Source organism: Cebus imitator, unplaced genomic scaffold, assembly GCF_001604975.1.
Source record: "Cebus imitator isolate Cc_AM_T3 unplaced genomic scaffold, Cebus_imitator-1.0 Scaffold54, whole genome shotgun sequence".
Classification (NCBI taxonomy): domain Eukaryota; kingdom Metazoa; phylum Chordata; class Mammalia; order Primates; family Cebidae; genus Cebus; species Cebus imitator.
In genome coordinates this window covers 1986548-2003991 of record NW_016107369.1, presented here as the reverse complement: position 1 = coordinate 2003991, position 17444 = coordinate 1986548, and the positions used below count along the sequence as shown (strand labels likewise).

The 17444-nt window shown below is 46.1% G+C and overlaps 1 protein-coding gene and 1 pseudogene across 2 annotated transcripts in view; both read right to left on the bottom strand.

Annotated features, from left to right (window-relative positions):
* ZDHHC22 (zinc finger DHHC-type palmitoyltransferase 22) overlaps positions 1 to 17444 on the bottom strand; it is a 40261-nt gene that overhangs the window by 20889 nt on the left and 1928 nt on the right. The window lies entirely within an intron of this gene.
* Positions 14437 to 15157, bottom strand: LOC119471252 (annotated as a pseudogene).

Here is a 17444-nt window from a genome sequence, read left to right as displayed (position 1 = left end):
AATATTGTTCTTGCACTATAATGTTAAACTGTCAAACACTGACAGTGAAATGCACCAATAAGGAAACTGTCATCACAGAGAATCTCTGATAACATTTTCGATGTACTCCTTTATCAAAGGCATTGGCTTGGGCTTTGGCTGAATACTGATTGTAACAATTGACCATCTGGTGTTCAGCCAAAATATGTGTTAAGTGCATCTCTAACTTTAGATTATTTCCAGTTTCTCACTATTATTAGCAACCTTGCAATGAACGCCCTAACACAAACAACTCTATGGGCGCTGTGATTATTTCCTTGGCTGAATTCCAAGAATTGGAGTGGCTGGGTCAAAAGGATCCCTTTCGCCAAACCATCCTCCAGAAAGTGTGTGCCAGCTTCCTTCCCACACAAGGAGTCGGGGGCTGGTAATCCGCCTCCTCGCCAGTTCTGGGATCTGCTTTTCCAATCCCCCACCGAGGCTGGGAGTTGGACGGTACAGAACAGCAACTTTCAGGTAGACCCAGACGCCCCCTGGAGCCCACGATTGCAATTGCAGCTATAATTTATTTTGTGTTTATTTCGTTTCCGGGATTGTGGTTGACCGTTTACCTCCTGCATTTTAATCCCCTCAGTGATGGTTCAAAGCAAATATGGCTGGCTTCATCTTATAGATGAGGAAACTGAAACCCAAAGAGTTGGACAGCCCTGCTTTTAGCCCCAGTGGAAGTCTCCAGGGACCTGTTCAAGCAACAGTCTGCAAGTCTATTCCTGCAGGTAAATAAAACCTGTAAGATCGAATCCTCACGACCCTAAACTGTTCAGCCCCTCTCAGGATAAAGGACCCCTGCACCCTCCCAGCCAGCACCAGTTTCTAGCCGGGGCCTACAGGTGGAAAAGAAGGTGACTGGCCAGTGGACTCAGCTCTGTGCTGGGCACTTTACCTTCACGCGTTCACACCCATAACTTCTTGGTGGTTTCTGAAGGAAACTATGCCAGATCCTGTCCTCTCTGAGTGAACCACCTGGTGTGTGTAACTCAGGTCTAACAGTGCAAGGAGCAGGTCAAGATTATTGGTCTCAGAGTCCCTCAGCACAGTAAGTTGACAGTTGACCGCTTTGGGGGTAAAGGGGCAAATTTTGACCACATGCCAGGAGGGACTTTGTGTACATTGTCTCATGTAAGTCTCAAATGACCAAGAGAGACACTTTATCTTCTACAAGAGGAGCCAGGGGCCCGGGAAAATATCCAAAAGCTCTCAGCTAAGAAATGGTGGAGAAAGAAAATAAGGACCTGGACCAGAGTAGACGGGGCATGCGCGTAGAGTGGATGGAAGGATGAATAGATTCTACGCTCTAGATTGTGAAACTGCTACAGATCCTCTGTGTAAACCAGGTACTCCCAGGCAGGAAAGAAGAGGGCAAGACTTGAGCCTCCCTGGTGGCAAGGGTCGTCTCTTTTTTCATTCTTTCAGCCAAGAGAAGTTGCATCTAGGGCTGTCTTGGACAGTTGTTCAAGTTCTACACTTTACAATTTCAGGGGCCTCATTTTCACACTTATATATATTGGAATAATGATTATAACAATTTTCCAGTAGGTGGCAGTAAAGCATCTTGAGTTAAGGACACCCCTTTTCTGTACAGGTATGCTGTTTGGGCTATTTGCAGTGCTGGGTGCATCTTTCTACCAGCCCTCCAAGCTGCTGAGAGGTTTCCTGACACCCCTTCCCTCCCTTGTCTCACCCCTTCATCAATTGCCTCAGAGTCTCAGAGCTGGGCTGGGGAGTTCCAAGGAGAGTGGCATCAGCACCAGAAAGCCTCAGCTGCATCCCTTATTCCAACAAAGGTGATATATGTAATGGGAAGTCCTGGGTTCAAGTCCCAGCTCCTGCATTTCTTAGGAATGGTCTTATGCAAGTGACCTCACAGCTCTGGACGCTAGCTTTCCTTTCTGAAAAGAGAGCAGTAATAATCCCTGTCCTTGGGGTTGCAAGGAGCAAATGCTATTCTGAACACGACCGTGCATGGCTAGCTATCAAGCACTGTGGCCATGAGTGTCCTCCTTACCCAGAGAGGATATGCTGCACTATTGTGGGAACGGTGTGCCACAGACCACATGGCACTGCCTTGTCACAACACACCCCCCAAGCCACCTTCCCATAGGGGTCTCTCTCCTGTCTCTCCACTGCTATTCTATCCCCAGGGGTTGCTTTGGCCCCTTCAGCCTCTGATCCAAGCTCCTTAGCATAGTGCATCCACTAGCCAGTCAATATGTATTTAGTGAGCATCTACTATGTGCTAGGGTCGATTCTCATCTCTAGCCTCAAGTTGCTTACAGTCTATGGGGCAATAAAGTTAGCATAGTTGCCATCTTGTTTCTGAGCCAGGGTATATCCCATTCCTCTGGGACCCTGGGGAATAAGAGGCCTTACCCAGTTCCTCCCTCCCTAGTTCCTAGGCCATTTGATGACTGGACACTGTCCTTGGCCCCCACCATTGTAGCTCACTCCAAGGTGCAGAAGAGGAGCTTAGCTGGACTCTTCCCTGCCTCCGTCATATGGAGGGAAGCCTGGGTCAGGGAAACCTGGAACAACTTGCTGTGCATTTCACTTAGGATTTGGTACAGCTCTGAAGAAACAAGAAATCCAAAGTAGCAGTGGCTTCAATGAGCTAGACATGCAGTTCCTTCTAATGTCAATGCAGTTCAGAGGCAGGCATTCCGGAGCTAATATGGCCACTCTGCGGCACCAGGAGGGACCCAGGCTCTTTCCAGTTCCCTGCTCCGTCATCCCTCAGATATGGCCTTCATCCTCATGGTTGGAGGTGTCAGCTCAGGGCTGGCAAAGCCTTTCATCACATCAGAGCCCAGGCTCCTTTTATATCATTTCCTGCACAATTCTTAGTATGCAGCCTGTACCTCACAGCCCCAAATAGCCACTCATGCTCCAGCCATTGATTCAACATTCCAACAGCAGGAAGTAGGAAAAAAGGTCTGAGCAAGGGCATACCTTCTTCCTCTTAGGATACCCCTGGAAATTACTTGTGATACTTCTCTTTGTCCCCCATTGGTTAGAATTTAACCACATGACCATATCTAGGTGCAAAGAGGGTCAGGAGGTGAGTCTTTCTTCCATGTGACCCTGTGTCTACCTAAAAATTATAGGTCCAATTGCTAGAGAAGAAGAGGAGCATGGGGATTGAGGAACCTCAGTTGGGAGATTGAGGTTCCTCAATCCCCATGCTCCTTTTCTTCTCTAGGAATTGGACCCATGAGAATTCTCTGCCACATCTTGCCTATGAGGGGACATCTCCTTCCTTTGGAGAACATCTCTACCTAGCAGGCTCCCCAGCATAAATTAACCAGGAAAATAACCTCATAACCATAACACCCACAGAACAAGAATGATGCAAATACCCTAAGGGGCGAATTTCCTCTCTTCATATAAATGACATTTGTGTTCTCTTGTATTTATCATCATTGCCAGCCCTCATCCCATAACCCCTGATGTGCTCAGTTGCCTCCAGTCCTATCCCTACCAGTCCATCTACAGCATCCCCTCCTTCGGCACTGAGACAAAGCCCCCCCATGCACCCCTCCCTTTCTAGAGTGGAATCTGGCTACAGTTAAAGCTCAGGGAGAAATGAGGGGGAGGCCCCGAGACGGCGGCAGCTGCACAGCGGGGACAGGCGGCGGTTGCCTTGGTGAGCTGGGCAGAGATTTCTATGATGCTGCTAAATGTATTTTCCTGACCTGCCACCGCCTTCTCTTTCCCGCTTAGGAGAAACCTTTTTCAGGGGCTGGGGCCCCTCATCTCAAGTTGTTCTCTGCTCCCACCCTTTAAAATACTCATTTCCCTGCTCATTACCTCTTCCTGTAAGCTTGGGTCTGGAGCCCTTGGACACTCTAGGTGTGGAGGAGGAATGGGGCATTAACACTGACTGAGTCTTGCAGGTGTTTGTCCACGGACCCTCACACCAGAGCTGCACCCTCGTCCCCATTTGACAGATCGAGCCCTGAGCCTGGGAGCTGCTAGGTAGTTGGTAGTTGGTCCTAGACACCCAGCTTGTAGGTGGCAGCCCTGGGGCCTGGAACCCCACGTGGGATTCTGAGGGTGGAATTTCAAGCACGCTACCAGATTTGGGAGAAGACATTCAGGGGCAAGAGAATGCACGGCATTGGTGGTCCACGCCAGCTTTTCGGAGATAGTTTTGGAGCAGGGAGGGAAAATCTGACCCTGCTGGTAAAATTAGCAGCAAACCATGTACCCTGGCCTGTGGCTTGAGGGGGTCACATGAGACCAAGAGTTATAGGCACCACTGCTCCACTTGCCCTGCCTGCCCCCTACTCCCCAGGCAGCTTCCCCATCACCCCTAAACTTGATCTCCAGGCACCCTGGCTCTGCCCTCTCTCCAACCTCTCCAAGCCCAGAAAAATCATCCCTCTACTCAGCAAAGGCAGCCTTCAGTTCCCCACCTTCTCCCCTTGGTGCCGGCCTGCTCAGCTCCAGTCCTGCCTTCCTCCCTCCCCACCCCAGTCCCCAGCTACCCCAGATCAGGGTAGTGCTGAGAACTTCTGGGGCCTGGGGTGGGCGTGGCAGGGAGGGGAGAGGCCGGGAAAGGGGAAGGGTGTCTTCTCCCCTGACAGAGCTGGGCTGGGTGGGGTAGAGTCCTGTGCTAGGCCTATCTGGCGGCCCCCCACAATCCCCACGCTCCCCTTCCCTGTGGTTCCATTCAGCAATCTCTCTGAGAAAGAGAGAAGGGCAGAGCGTGCCAGGGCAGTTTGGGGTTAAGCTTGCCATGGCTCACCTCCTGGAAACAGGACTTGGGGACCAGAAGCTGGATTTCTGAACGTGTGTATGCGTACACTTGCTCTTATATGCCCACTCATACACACAAGCACACCTGTACTGACACACAGACACGCAGAGGCACACAAGCAGTCACCCACACACCTTGGTCCAAATTCCTCTTCTGGTTAAAGTTTGAACTTTGAAGTCAGGCAGGCATGGGGTTTTCTTTCACATATTGCATTATGGTTTTTTTGTTTGTTTGTTTGTTTTCAGATGGAGTTTTGCTCTTGTTGCCCAGGCTGGAGTGCAGTGGCTCAATCTCAGCTCACCACAACCTCTGCCTCCAGGGTTCATGCGATTCTCCTGCACAGCCTCTCGAGTAGCTGGGATTACAGGCGTGCACCACCACGCCTGGCTAATTTTTGTATTTTCAGTAGAGACAGGGTTTCATCATGTTGACCAGGCTGGTCTTGAACTCTGACCTCAGGTGATTTGCCTGCCTTGGCCTCCCAAAGTGCTGGAATTACAGGCGTGAGCCACTGTGCCTGGCCACGTTACAGCTTTTAAACAATGGTTTCTCATTTTCCGAAGGCAGTATCTGAAATTAACCACATAAACGTGTCATAAGTGCAGTTCCCCCCGCCGCCACCCTCGCTTCTGGTCTTTTGTTCTCCTTCCCAGATAAGCTTCTAGAGGGACATAAGCGTGCATCCATGCATGAGCGAGTGTGCACACACAAACACAGTAGCCCCCTAGCTACACTAGCACACTGCTTTGCACTGTACGTTTTTAAATTTTTTTGAGACAGTGTCTCACTCTGTCACCCAGGCTGGAGTGCAGCGGTGCAGTCCTGACTCACTGCAACCTCTGCCTCCTGAGCTGAAGGAACTCTCCCCACTCAGCCTCCTGAGTAGCTGGAATCACGGACTCACACCACCACATCTGGCTTTTAGTAGAGACAGAATTTCACCATATCGCCCAGGCTGGTCTTGAACTCCTGGGCTCAAATGACCCACTCACCTCGGCCTCCCAGAGTGCTGGGATGACAGGCGTGAGCACTCTACTCTCTTTGTTGATTGATGTACCTTGGCAATTGCTCAATATTCATGCACACACAGAGCTCCTCTTTTTTGTTTATTTATTATTATTTTTTAGAGATAGACTCTACGTTGCCCAGGCTGGAGTGCCGTGGCTATCAACAGGCACAATGCTCCAGTCCTGCAGTCTCCCACTCCCGGGCTCCAGCAATCCTCCCACCTCAGCCTCCTGTGTAGCTGGGACTAGTGTGTGCCACCTGCCCAGCTTCCCAGCCCTCTTTAATAAGTGCATGGTCTCCCATCATGCAGATGCACCGTAATGCCTGTGCTATGTCCTACTGACTGCAAGGATCGTTTCCAGCTGTTTACTTCACTTCGTTGCTGCTACCTGGGGTCCTTTTTTTTTTTTTTAAGGAGTCTCATTCTGTCACCCAGGCTGGAGTGCAGCAGCATGGTCTTGGCTCACAGCCTCTGCCTCCCTGGCTCAAGTGATTCTCCTGCCTCAGCTTCCCGAGTAGCTGGGATTACAAGTGTGCACCGCCACACTCTGGATAATTTTTGTATTTTTAATAGAGACGGGGTTTCACCATGTTGGCCAGAGTGGTCTCAAACTCCTGACCTCAAGTGATCCAGACGCCTCAGCCTCCCAAAGTGCTGGGATGACAGGTGTGAGCCCCCGCGCCCAGCCTGCTACCTGGGGTTCTTTCATGAGTGTCCCTGCCTGTGCACTCTGGCCCATGCGGGTGCGCATATCTGTCAGAACTGCATGTGAATGAGTGGCTGGCCCAGTGACTTGGCCTCACAGGGTGAGGATCAATGAAGTCCTGCATGCCGAGTGCCCGCTGCAGTGCCTGGCACATGGGCACCCCCATCAGTGTTAGCTGGTGAGGGGAAGAGCAGCTGGAAAGGGGAGGGGCGAGGGGGGAGTGAGGGGCCTGCACTGCCAGGGGAGGCTGGTCAGCCTCCTCAAGGCCACCATGGAGAGATCACAGGGGCCTCAGCCCAGGAAGTCCCCTGCTCCGTGGCTGCCATCAGGAGGAGAAATGGGACAGGGAGCAGGGAGTGGACAGCAGCTGCACTGGAGCCAGAGTGAGAAGCAGGCCCGGCTTCCCTGCTGAGTCATCCCTGCTGGAGCCAGAGAGGGAGGGAGCGAGGGAGAGAAGGAGGGAGGGAGGGCATGCACCAGCACTGCACATCACACACACACATCCACGTGCACACACATCACACACACATCTCACATCACACACACATCACATAGATCACACACACAATCACACGCACATCACATAGATCACACACATCACATAGATCACACACATCACATAGATCAAACATACACGCTCACACCACACACACACCACACATACACACTCACATATGCTCACATGCTCGCACACCTCCTAGTTTAGGGAAAAGGAGCCCCTCCCAGCAGAGAGAGGCTTTTCTCCCCACAAGATGCGAAGGCTACGGAGACAGAGGGGAGGCAGCGTTCTCCTTTGTGGCTGTTCCCAGGTTCAGTCTCTCCAGCCTCGCTCTGTCCTCACCCTATGCCCGCCAGCCTTCTCCTCTGTCAGCCCCAATCCTGCTGCCGGGGTGACCAACCCTCCCGGGTGGGAGGACTGGCCCAGGACTGAGGTATTTCCCCAAACGACACAAGGATGAGTTGGGCATCCTCTCTGGCCCTCTCCAACCCCACCCTCATCCTTACCAGCCTGCTGGCAGCAGGTCCCTGCAAATCACCCCCACCTGGCTTCTCCAGGGGAGCTCAGAAGCTTTCCTGGCTCTGCAGTGCTGTTTTGATGTAACAGACATTTATGAGACTGGTCCCTGAGCTGCCCGGAACAGGCATGAGTGAGGCTGTGTGCCAGTGGGTAGGAGCTGCCCGCTGTCCAGAGGGGACAGAGACTCAAGGGATGGGCTGGATGAGGGTAGCACATCTCCTTTCATTAAAAGCCACTTTTTGTCTTAGTACAAAATCCCCCCACCTGGTGCCTAATGCCCCGCTTTAATCGCTTCTGGATTTATTTCTATTCACATGAACCTGGCTTATGGAAAAATCTGAATTTAACAGGATTCAAACAAGAAACACTTTCGCTTTGTCTGTAACCACAGCCTTCAGCCATGCGTTGTCAAATCTCCGCTTCTCACCCTGAACAATATTCCTGGCAGATTCCTAGCTTTCTGGTCACTTTCAGTTATTAAAAATCCAGGTTAGTCTAATTCAATTTAAAAGTTAAGGCCAGGGGCACAGTAGCTCATGCCTGTAATCCCAGCACATTGTGAGGCCGAGGCGGGTGGATCACCTGAGGTCGGGAGTTCAAGACCAGCCTGGCCAACATGGTGAAACCCCGTGTCTACTAAAAATAGAAATATTAGCTGGGTGTGGTGGCGGGCACCTGTAATCCCAGCTACTCAGGGGGCTGAGGCAGGAGAATTGCTTGAATCCCAGAGGCGGAAGTTGCAGTAAGCCGAGATTGCGCCACTGCACTCTAGTCTGGGAGACAGTGTGAGACTCTGTCTCCAAAAAAAAAAAAGTTAAGGCCAGGCACAGTTGGCTCACACCTGTAATTCCAGCACTTTGGGAGGCAAAGGTCAGTGGATCACTTAAACTTAGGAGTTTGAGACCAGCCTGGGCAACATGGTGAAACCCCATCTCTACACAAAATACAAAAATTTACCAGGTGTAGTGGCACGCACCTGTAGTCCCTGCTACAGGCTGAGGTGGGAAGGTCTCTTGAGCCCAGGAGGTCGAGGCTGCAGTGAGCCATGATTGTGCCATTGCACTCCAGCCTAGGCAACAGAGTGAGACCCTGTCTCAAAAAAATAAGATAATATAAAAGTTAAATATCACATTTGGCTAGGCACAGTGGCTCACACCTGTAAACCCAGCACTTTGGGAGCCCAAAGCAGAGGACTGCTTAAGGCCAAGAGTTCGAGACTGGCCTGGGCAACATAGTGAGACTCTGTCTCTACAAAAAATCAAAATAAAACATTAGCCAGGTGTAGTGGTGTGTAGCCTGTAGTTCCAACTACTTGGTAGGTTGAGGCAGGAGGATTGCTTAAGCCCGGGAGTTCCAGGCTGCAGTGAGTTATAATTGAGCCGTTGCACTCCAGCCTGAGCGACAGAGCAAGACCCTATTTCTAAAAATTAACAAAAGAAATCATGTGCAATTATAGGATGACTGCCCCCCACCCCATGTCCCTCAGCCAAGCAAGGCTAGGAATGGGGGGCAGGGGTTTCTCTTCTTCCCCTCCCACATGCAAATACAAGCATCCCTCAACATCTAAACACGCACTCTCCCCAAACAGGAATGGAATAGATTCAGATCATCTGCTTTTGCTTTTTGCAACAGTGAACTCATGTTACACGCATTCTCTTGTAGCCTCCCCTTTGTCACTTAACAATGTATTGTAAACACATCTTCGTGTTGAAAATATTCATCTACAATCTAATATTCCGCATCTGCCTCAGGTATATATTGCTGTGTAACAAACTACCCAAAAAACCAATGGCTTAAGTCAATAATGATTTATTCTTTCTCACTCTTCTCTGGGTTGGCCAGGCAGTTCTGACCATCCACAAGAAATACAGCATCTAGAGCGAGAAAGACGGTCCCGGGCTTCGCCAAGCCTCTTCCTGCTCATGGGGTCTCAGCCATGTTACTGAACCTCAGTGTCCTCATCTGTAAAGTGTTACAACTTATAATAGTGAAATCTCCCTTACCTGTGATATTTTGAAGATTAATTGGGAACTATAATAATTATATCTACCTTTGTAGTAGATATTACAAGATCTCTCTTTTTTTTTTTCTTGAGACGGAATCTTGCCCTGTCACCCAGGCTGAAGTGCAATGGTGCCATCTCGGCTCACTGCAACCTCCACCTTCCAGGTTCAAGCGATTCTCCTGCCTCAGCCTCCTGAGTAGCTGGGATTACAGGCACCCGACACCATACCCAGCTAATCTTTGTGTTTTTAGTAGAGACAGGGTTTCACCATGTTGGACAGGCTGGTGTCGAACTCCTGACCTCATGATCCACCCATCTTGGCCTCCCAAATTGCTGGGATTACAGGCATGAGCCAACGCCCCCGGACACTACAAGGTATCTCTCTATCCATGTAGATAGACAGGTTAGTGTGTGTGAGGTGTAACAAATGTTAGCAATTACTGTTGTTATTTGGAAGTGATTTGGAAAGGGGCAAGGCTAGTGAGGAGATCGCTGGGGCAAAGAGGTAGCTGGCTTTCCAGCTCATCACAGTGTCAGGCATCAGAGAGAGGCAGGATTCCTACTCAGGATAGAAAGATCTGAAAGGAAGTGGTGGGCAGAGCTGAGAATATTAAGTATTGCTCGGCCAAAGGGGAACTGAAGGCGAGGACAAAGTCATCTCACTGTAGCCTAAAGGGCATTTAGTAGTTAGCTGTATTTTCCTACAACTAATATTATGCTTGCAATAAAGTCAGGATAATACCTGTATATGCTCAAAAGCAGGTAGTGCCAGCTTAGAGGCGTCAGACTTAACAGATGACCCATGGGTGTCTACAGCCACTGTTCCTGCCCACTCCACCAAGACCCAGTTAGGATGTTCTAGGATGCGGAGGAGCATGCAAGGACCAAAGGGGCATCTTTGAGGGACAGGAGAAGTGGTGTCAGGGAGCCCATATTGACTTATGGCAGAGGTGGCGCTGCAGAGTAGTCAGGGATGGACAATATTTTCAATAAATGATGATGAAGGGCTGCAGGTAAAAAATGAAATTGGATCTCAATCTCCCATAAACACAGAAATACACTCTAGGTGTTTTTTAAAGACATAATTAACATAAAATTTAAACCGCTTTAAAAAAATACAATTCAGTAGGGGTTTTTTTGTGTGTACTCACGGAGTTGTGCAACCATCACCAATAATTACAGAACACTTTCATCACCCCAAAAAGAAAACCCTGTACCCAAGAAGCAGTCACTTCAGTCCTCCATCACTATCACCACCACCATGAGCACCACCCAACACCCCAGCACTTGCCAGTGAGTAACCTGCTTTCTCTCTCTGTGGTTGTACCTATTCTGGACATTTTGTATAGACAGAATCATACAATATAGGGCCTGTTGTATCTGGCCTCTTTCACTTAGAATAATATTTTCAAGATTCATTCATGTTGTAGAACATATCAGTACTTCATTCTTTTTATGGCTGAATAGTTCATTGTATAGATATATCACATTTTCTTTATTCATTCATTCATCAATAGACATTTGGGTTGTTTCTACTTTTTGGCTGTTATGAATAATGTTGCTATGAACATTCATGTGCAAATTTTTTTTGAACATGTTTTCGATTTTCTTGCATATATACCTAGGAGTGAAATTGCTGGGACATATGTAACTCTATATTTAAATCATTGGAGGACCATGAAACTATTTTCTACAGTGGCTGCACCATTTTACATTCCTGTCACCAATGTATGAAGGTTCCAATTTCTTTACACCCTCATCAACACCTGTTATTTTCCATTTTGTATCCATCCTAGAGGGTGTGAAGTGGCATCTCACTGTGGTTTTGATTTCCATTTCCCTAATGACTAATGATGCTGAGCATCTCTTCGTGTGCTCATTAGCCACTTATATATCTTCTTTAGGGAAATATCTATTCAAGTCCTTTGCTTGTTTTTAAAAATCAAGTTGTCTTTTTATTACTGAATTGTAAGAGTTTTAATATATACATATATATATATATATTTTAAAGCCCGTATCTAATATGTGAATTTCCAAATATTCTATTCCATTCTGTGGGTTGTCTTTTCTGACAGTGTTCTTTGATGCAAAAAAGTTTTAAATTTGGATGAAATTCAATATATCCATCTTTCTTTCATTTCCTGTATTTCTGGTGTCATATTTAAGAAACCTTGTCTAATTCAAAGTCACAAAGATTTACACCTATGTTTCCTTCTAAAAGTTTCATGGTTTTAGGTCTCTTACATTTAGGACTCTGACATGTTCTAATTTTTTTATATGGTATGAAGTAGGGGATCCAAATTATTTTGCATGTGGGTATTGAATTATTTCAGGACTATTTGTTGAGAAGACCATTCTTTCCACCATCAAATTATCTTGGTACCTTTGTTGAAAACTAACTGACCATAGACGTATGGGTTTATTTCTGGGTTCTCAATTCTGTTTCATATAGAAACGGAATTGAGATTACACCAGTATCACATTGTTTCAATTACTGAAGCTTTGTGGTAAATTTTGAAATTGAGAAGTGTCAGTCCTTCAACGTTGTGGTTGTTGTTGTTTTTTCAAGACTGTGATCAGGATTCAGGTGTTTTGTAATTCCATATAAATTTTAAAATTAGCTTGTCCATATCTACAAAGAAGTCAGCTAGAATTCTGATCAATATTGCACCGAATCTGTAGATCATTTTGAGGAGTACTGTCATCTTAAAAACATTAAGATCCAGACTGGGCAACATGATGAAGCCACATCTCTACAAAAAATGTAAAAATTAGCCAGGCGTGGTGGTGTGTGCCTCTGGTCCCAGCTACTTGGGAGGCTGAGGTAGAAGGGTCACTTGATTGAGCTCAGGAGGTTGAGGCTGAAGTGAGACATGACTGAGCCACTGCACTCCAGCTTAGGCAACAGAGAGAGACCTTGTGTGAAAAAAGAAAGTCTTCCACTTCATGAATATGGGAAGTCTTTTATTTATTTCAGTTTAAAAATTTTTTTCAACAGTAGTTTTAAGTGTACAAATCTTATACTTACTTGGTGAAATTTATTCACAATTATTTTATGTTTTTCAATGCTGCTATTAATGAACTTCTTAATTTTATTTTTAGATTGTTCATTGCTAGTATATGGAAATACAACTCATCTTTGTACACTAAAACTTCACTAAACTTGTTTATTAGCTCTAATAGTCTTTTCCTGTAAATTCTTTTAGGGTTTCAATAGACAAGAGTATGTGATCTGCAAATAGAGATAGTTTTACTTTCTCTTTCCAATCTGACTGTCTTTTATTTATTGACTAATTGCCCTAGATAGAATTGCCAATGTATTGTTGAATAGAAGTGACAAGAGCTAACATCCTAATCTTGTTCCTGATTGTACAGGAAAGGCTTTCAATCTTTCATTATTAAGTATGATGTGAGCCGTGGGTTTTTCATAGATGCCCGTTTTCAACTGAATTGTGTCCCTCCCAAATTCATATACTAACCCACAACATTATTGTATTTGGAGACAGGGCCTATAAGGAGGTAATAAAGGTTAAATGAGATCATAAAGAGAGGGTCTTGGCCTGGCACAGTGGCTCATTCCTGCAATCCCAGCACTTTAGGGGGCTGAGGCGGGCGGATCACAAGGTCAGGAGTTCGAGACCAGCCTGGCCAACATGGCGAAACCCTGTCTCTAATAAAAATACAAAAACTAGCTGGATGTGGTGGCAGGCACCTATAATCCCAGCTACTCAGGAGGCTGAGGCAGGAGAATCACTTGAACCCAGGAGGCAGAGGTTGCAGTGAGTTGAGATCGTGCCATTGCACTCCAGCTTGGGTGACAAGAGCAAGACTCCGTCTCAAAATAAATAAACAAATAAATAAATAATACCCTTTGCTTTAAAAAAAAAAGTGAGGAAGCAAGTCTAAAGAAGAGGAGAGGAAGTTTTCTTAGTACTACTTCCATACCATATGTTTCTTATGGGGCTGGAGTATGAAAAGGAGGGCTGCAGAATGAGGTGTATCAGAACCATCTGGAAGCAACCTGTCCCTATTCCAGGGAACCCTCACCCACAGCTCCAACTTGCTCAGGCAGTAACCATGATGGAAAAATAATTTTTTTAACATTCTGCCCCTTTCTTTATTGTAATAGTTTATCTGAAAGCACACAAAAATTAGTAAATTGCTTTTACTATGCAATTCTGAAATATCAAGTCTACTGCCTTCAATTTAAAAATCAGTAACTACTTTCATGACATTAAGGTCAAGTCATTTGTAAAAACAGTATCAATTGAGACATTTTGGCACTTACAACTAACCCAGTATAGACAATTATCAATGTTAAAAACACAGTTCCAATAAACGTGTAGTTTTACGCGTACAGATAAGAAAGTACAAGGCCGGCACGATCACTCATGCCTGTAATCCCAGCACTCAGGGAGGCCAAGGCAGGTGGATCATATGAGGCCAGGCCCAGCCTAACCAACATGACAAAACCCCGTCTCCACTAAACATACAAAGAGAAATTAGGCAGGCATGGTGGCGCCTGCCTGTAATCCCAGCTACTCAGGAGGCTGAGGCATGAGAATCTCTTGAACCCAGGAGATAGTGGTTGCAGTTACCCAAGACCATGCTAATTCATTCTCGCCTGGGTGACACAGTGATCAAGACTCGGTCTCAAANAAAAAAAAAAAAAAAAAAAAAAAAGGAAGAAAAGAAAAGAAAGTACAAGAAGCTCATTGGCTATGCTAAACCAAATGAATGAAAAGCAGCAAAACTGATTTTATACTGTGGGTTTATACAAATAAATGAATAAAATCCTATCCTTTTTTCTATATTTTTTTTACATTTCTTATACAAATAACAGAATGCTTCATTGTATTCGCTTCAATAGGACAAAGTCCTTAGAGGAAGATTGAAAAGAGCTGATCATCAAACTCCCAAATTTTATGCTTATTTTTTTTCTAGTGCTATCAATTTTCTGATATATTTAACACAGGCAGGAAAACGTTCTTGGTAAATTGAGCATCTGAGCCTACGAATGTCTTAAAGCACTCTGGCAGGTTACACGTATCCCATGTTGCTTTTGGTTTCCCATCTCCTCTTTGCTTCAAACCCCCATGTGAGTTTCTCCTTTTTTTGGGCAGCCTGTGAATTTTTAGCCTACTTTTTTGGCTTTTACGAAGTTGTGGCAGGCAACTGCTTTGGCAATTTTTACACCAAGCTCCCAAATAGCTAGTGGTTCCCCAGCGTCCTCAATGTTCCACTCCTCCACAGCCTGGTCTGTCTTCTTTTTCGGGGCCTTCTCAACATTTTTCCTTTTAATAGAGGGATTGGAGGGGAGCGTCAAACCTATCATTGACTCAAAAATGCTGAGTAAGCTCCTTCCACTGGGTTGCGTTTGAGGACTGTTCAATTCCACATACCTAAGGGAATTCCAGAAGGACACTCTTCTTAGGCATTCACCTGTGACTCTGTTTCGGTTTCGAGTTCATCTGTTGAGAAATCTATGATCTCTGCTTTTCCGGTGTTCCCATCCTCTTTATCTTCCTGTAAGTTGAGTCCAGAGTCCTCCAATGCAGCTTCATCTCAGAGTCTGACTCGGCATCGCTTTCATTTAGGCCAGGAGGTAGCAGCCCACCCCACATCTTTCCTGCTGTCAGGAAGCAGCCGCCCAGCAGCCATCTTAAGACCCCATCAACCAAAAAAATTTTTAAGAAATAATTTTTTGTGTGAAATCATTGTTGTGTATTGTTTCAGTGTTATGTGGGCTTCGTATAAAATAATATGGACATTTTATTTCTATTTCTATGCTCTGGAACCGTTTAAAATGATTCCCTGCTTTATCATCTTTTTCTTTTTCCTTTTCTTTCTTTTTTTTTATATTTTATTGCACTTTAGGTTTTGGGGTACACGTGCAGAACATGCAGGATTGTTGCATAGGTACCTACATGGCAATGTGGTTTGCTGCCTCCATCCCTGTCACCTATATCTGGCATTTCTCCCCATGTTATCCCTCAACTTCCTACCCCCCACTGTCCCTCCCCTAGTCCCTACCAACAGACGCCAGTGATGCTCCCATCCCTGTATTCACGTTCTTTCTTTTTTTTTTTTTTTTTTTTTGAGACAGGGTCTCACTCTGTCACCCAGGCTGGAGTTCAGTGGCATGATCTTGGCTCATGCAACTTCCGCCGACCAGGCTCAAGCAGTCCTTTCACCTCAGCTTCCAGAGTAGCTGGGGTCACAGGCGTATGCCACCAGGCCCATGCCACCAGGCCCAGCTAATTTTTGTATTTTTTTACAGATGGAGTCTCACTATGTTGCTCAGGCTGATCTCAAACTCCTAGGTTCAAGCAATCTGCTGGCCTCAGCCTCTCAAAGTGCTGGAATTAGAGGAGTGAGCCACCGCACCCAGCCTATATTTTTCAATTAATTAATTTTGGAAGAGACAAAAACATTCAAATCATAGCACTCACTCATAAAAAACTGGAAATAAAAACAAATGCCAAACAAACCAGGATTAATTAATTTATGGCACAAACAAAAGAACAATGACAATGAGTGAGCTCCAACTGCATACCACAATGTGGATGAATCTTAAAAATACAACGTTGAGGCCGGGAATGGTGGCTCACGGCTGTAATCCCAGCACTTTGGGAGGCTGAGGCGGGTGGATTACCTGAGATCAGGAGTTCGAGACCAGCCTGGCCAATATGGTGAAACCTCATCTCTACTAAAAATAAAAAAAATTAGCCAGGCATGCTGGCACATGCCTGTAATCCCAGCTACCTGGGAGGCTGAGGCAAGAGAATCACTTGAAACTGGGAGGTGAAGGTTGCAGTGAGCCAAGATTGTGCCATTGCACTCCAGCCTGGGTGACAAGAGTAAAACTTCATCTCAAAAAAAAAAAGATTGAATTTTAACAACCCAACATGAAAGTATATTTATACTATAATTCTATCAATGTACACTTAAAATACAGACCAAGCTATATTAAGAATGAATAATCAGGTGGTAAAAGTACAAAGCAATGCAAGGAAAGATTGCCGCTGAATTCAGGATAGGGCTCTCTGTGCAGGGAGGGACTGGCAGAGGAAGGGGTGGGCTGAGAAACAATATAGGGAAACTTGTGGTGATAATGTTCTATTCCTCGACTTAAATAGTGTCTCTACACAAGTGTTTGCTTTATGATTATTCATTCTAGTGCTCATTTGTGTATGGTCTATGCTTCTCTGTGTATTATATTTCACAAGGTAATAAAGCTTATACAACAAAGAAAAGGTTCATTACTGAAAACAGACTCCAATTCCCAGGGGAAGGAGTATAACAGAGCTGATTTCAAGAGTCTGGACGTGAGGCCCTGAAGAGGAGATCTTCAGTTTGTCACCCAGAAGAAACCCATATTTCTGCCTCATGAATAGCTTGGGGGAGCAAGGGAGTTTTATAGCCTCAATAAAATATCAATGCAAGAACCCATATTTTTTTTTCTTTTAGATGGAGTCTTGCTTTGTCACCAGGCTGGAGTGCAGTGACGCGATCTCGGCTCACTGCAACCTCCACCTCCCAGGTTCAAGCGATTCTCCAGCCTCAGCCTCCCGAGTAGCTGGGATTACAGGTGTGCGCCACCCTGCCAAGCTAATTTTTGTATTTTTAGTAGAGACAGCGTTTCACCATGTTGGCCACAGTGGTCTCAATCTCTTGAGCTTATGATCCGCCTGCCTCGGCCTCCTAAAGTGCTAGGATTACAGGCATGAGCCAGCATGCCCGGCAGGACCCATGTATTCTTTAAGGATCTAATACTGCAGGGCATCAGCCAGGCTCAAGTTAGAATTGAGGGGAGGCTGTGCAGCCTTCAACCCCCAGATATGTCTGAAAATGCTCAGCTGAGCTCAACTCTGGGTAAAGAAATGATAACAGGATCACAGAGTTCCAGCA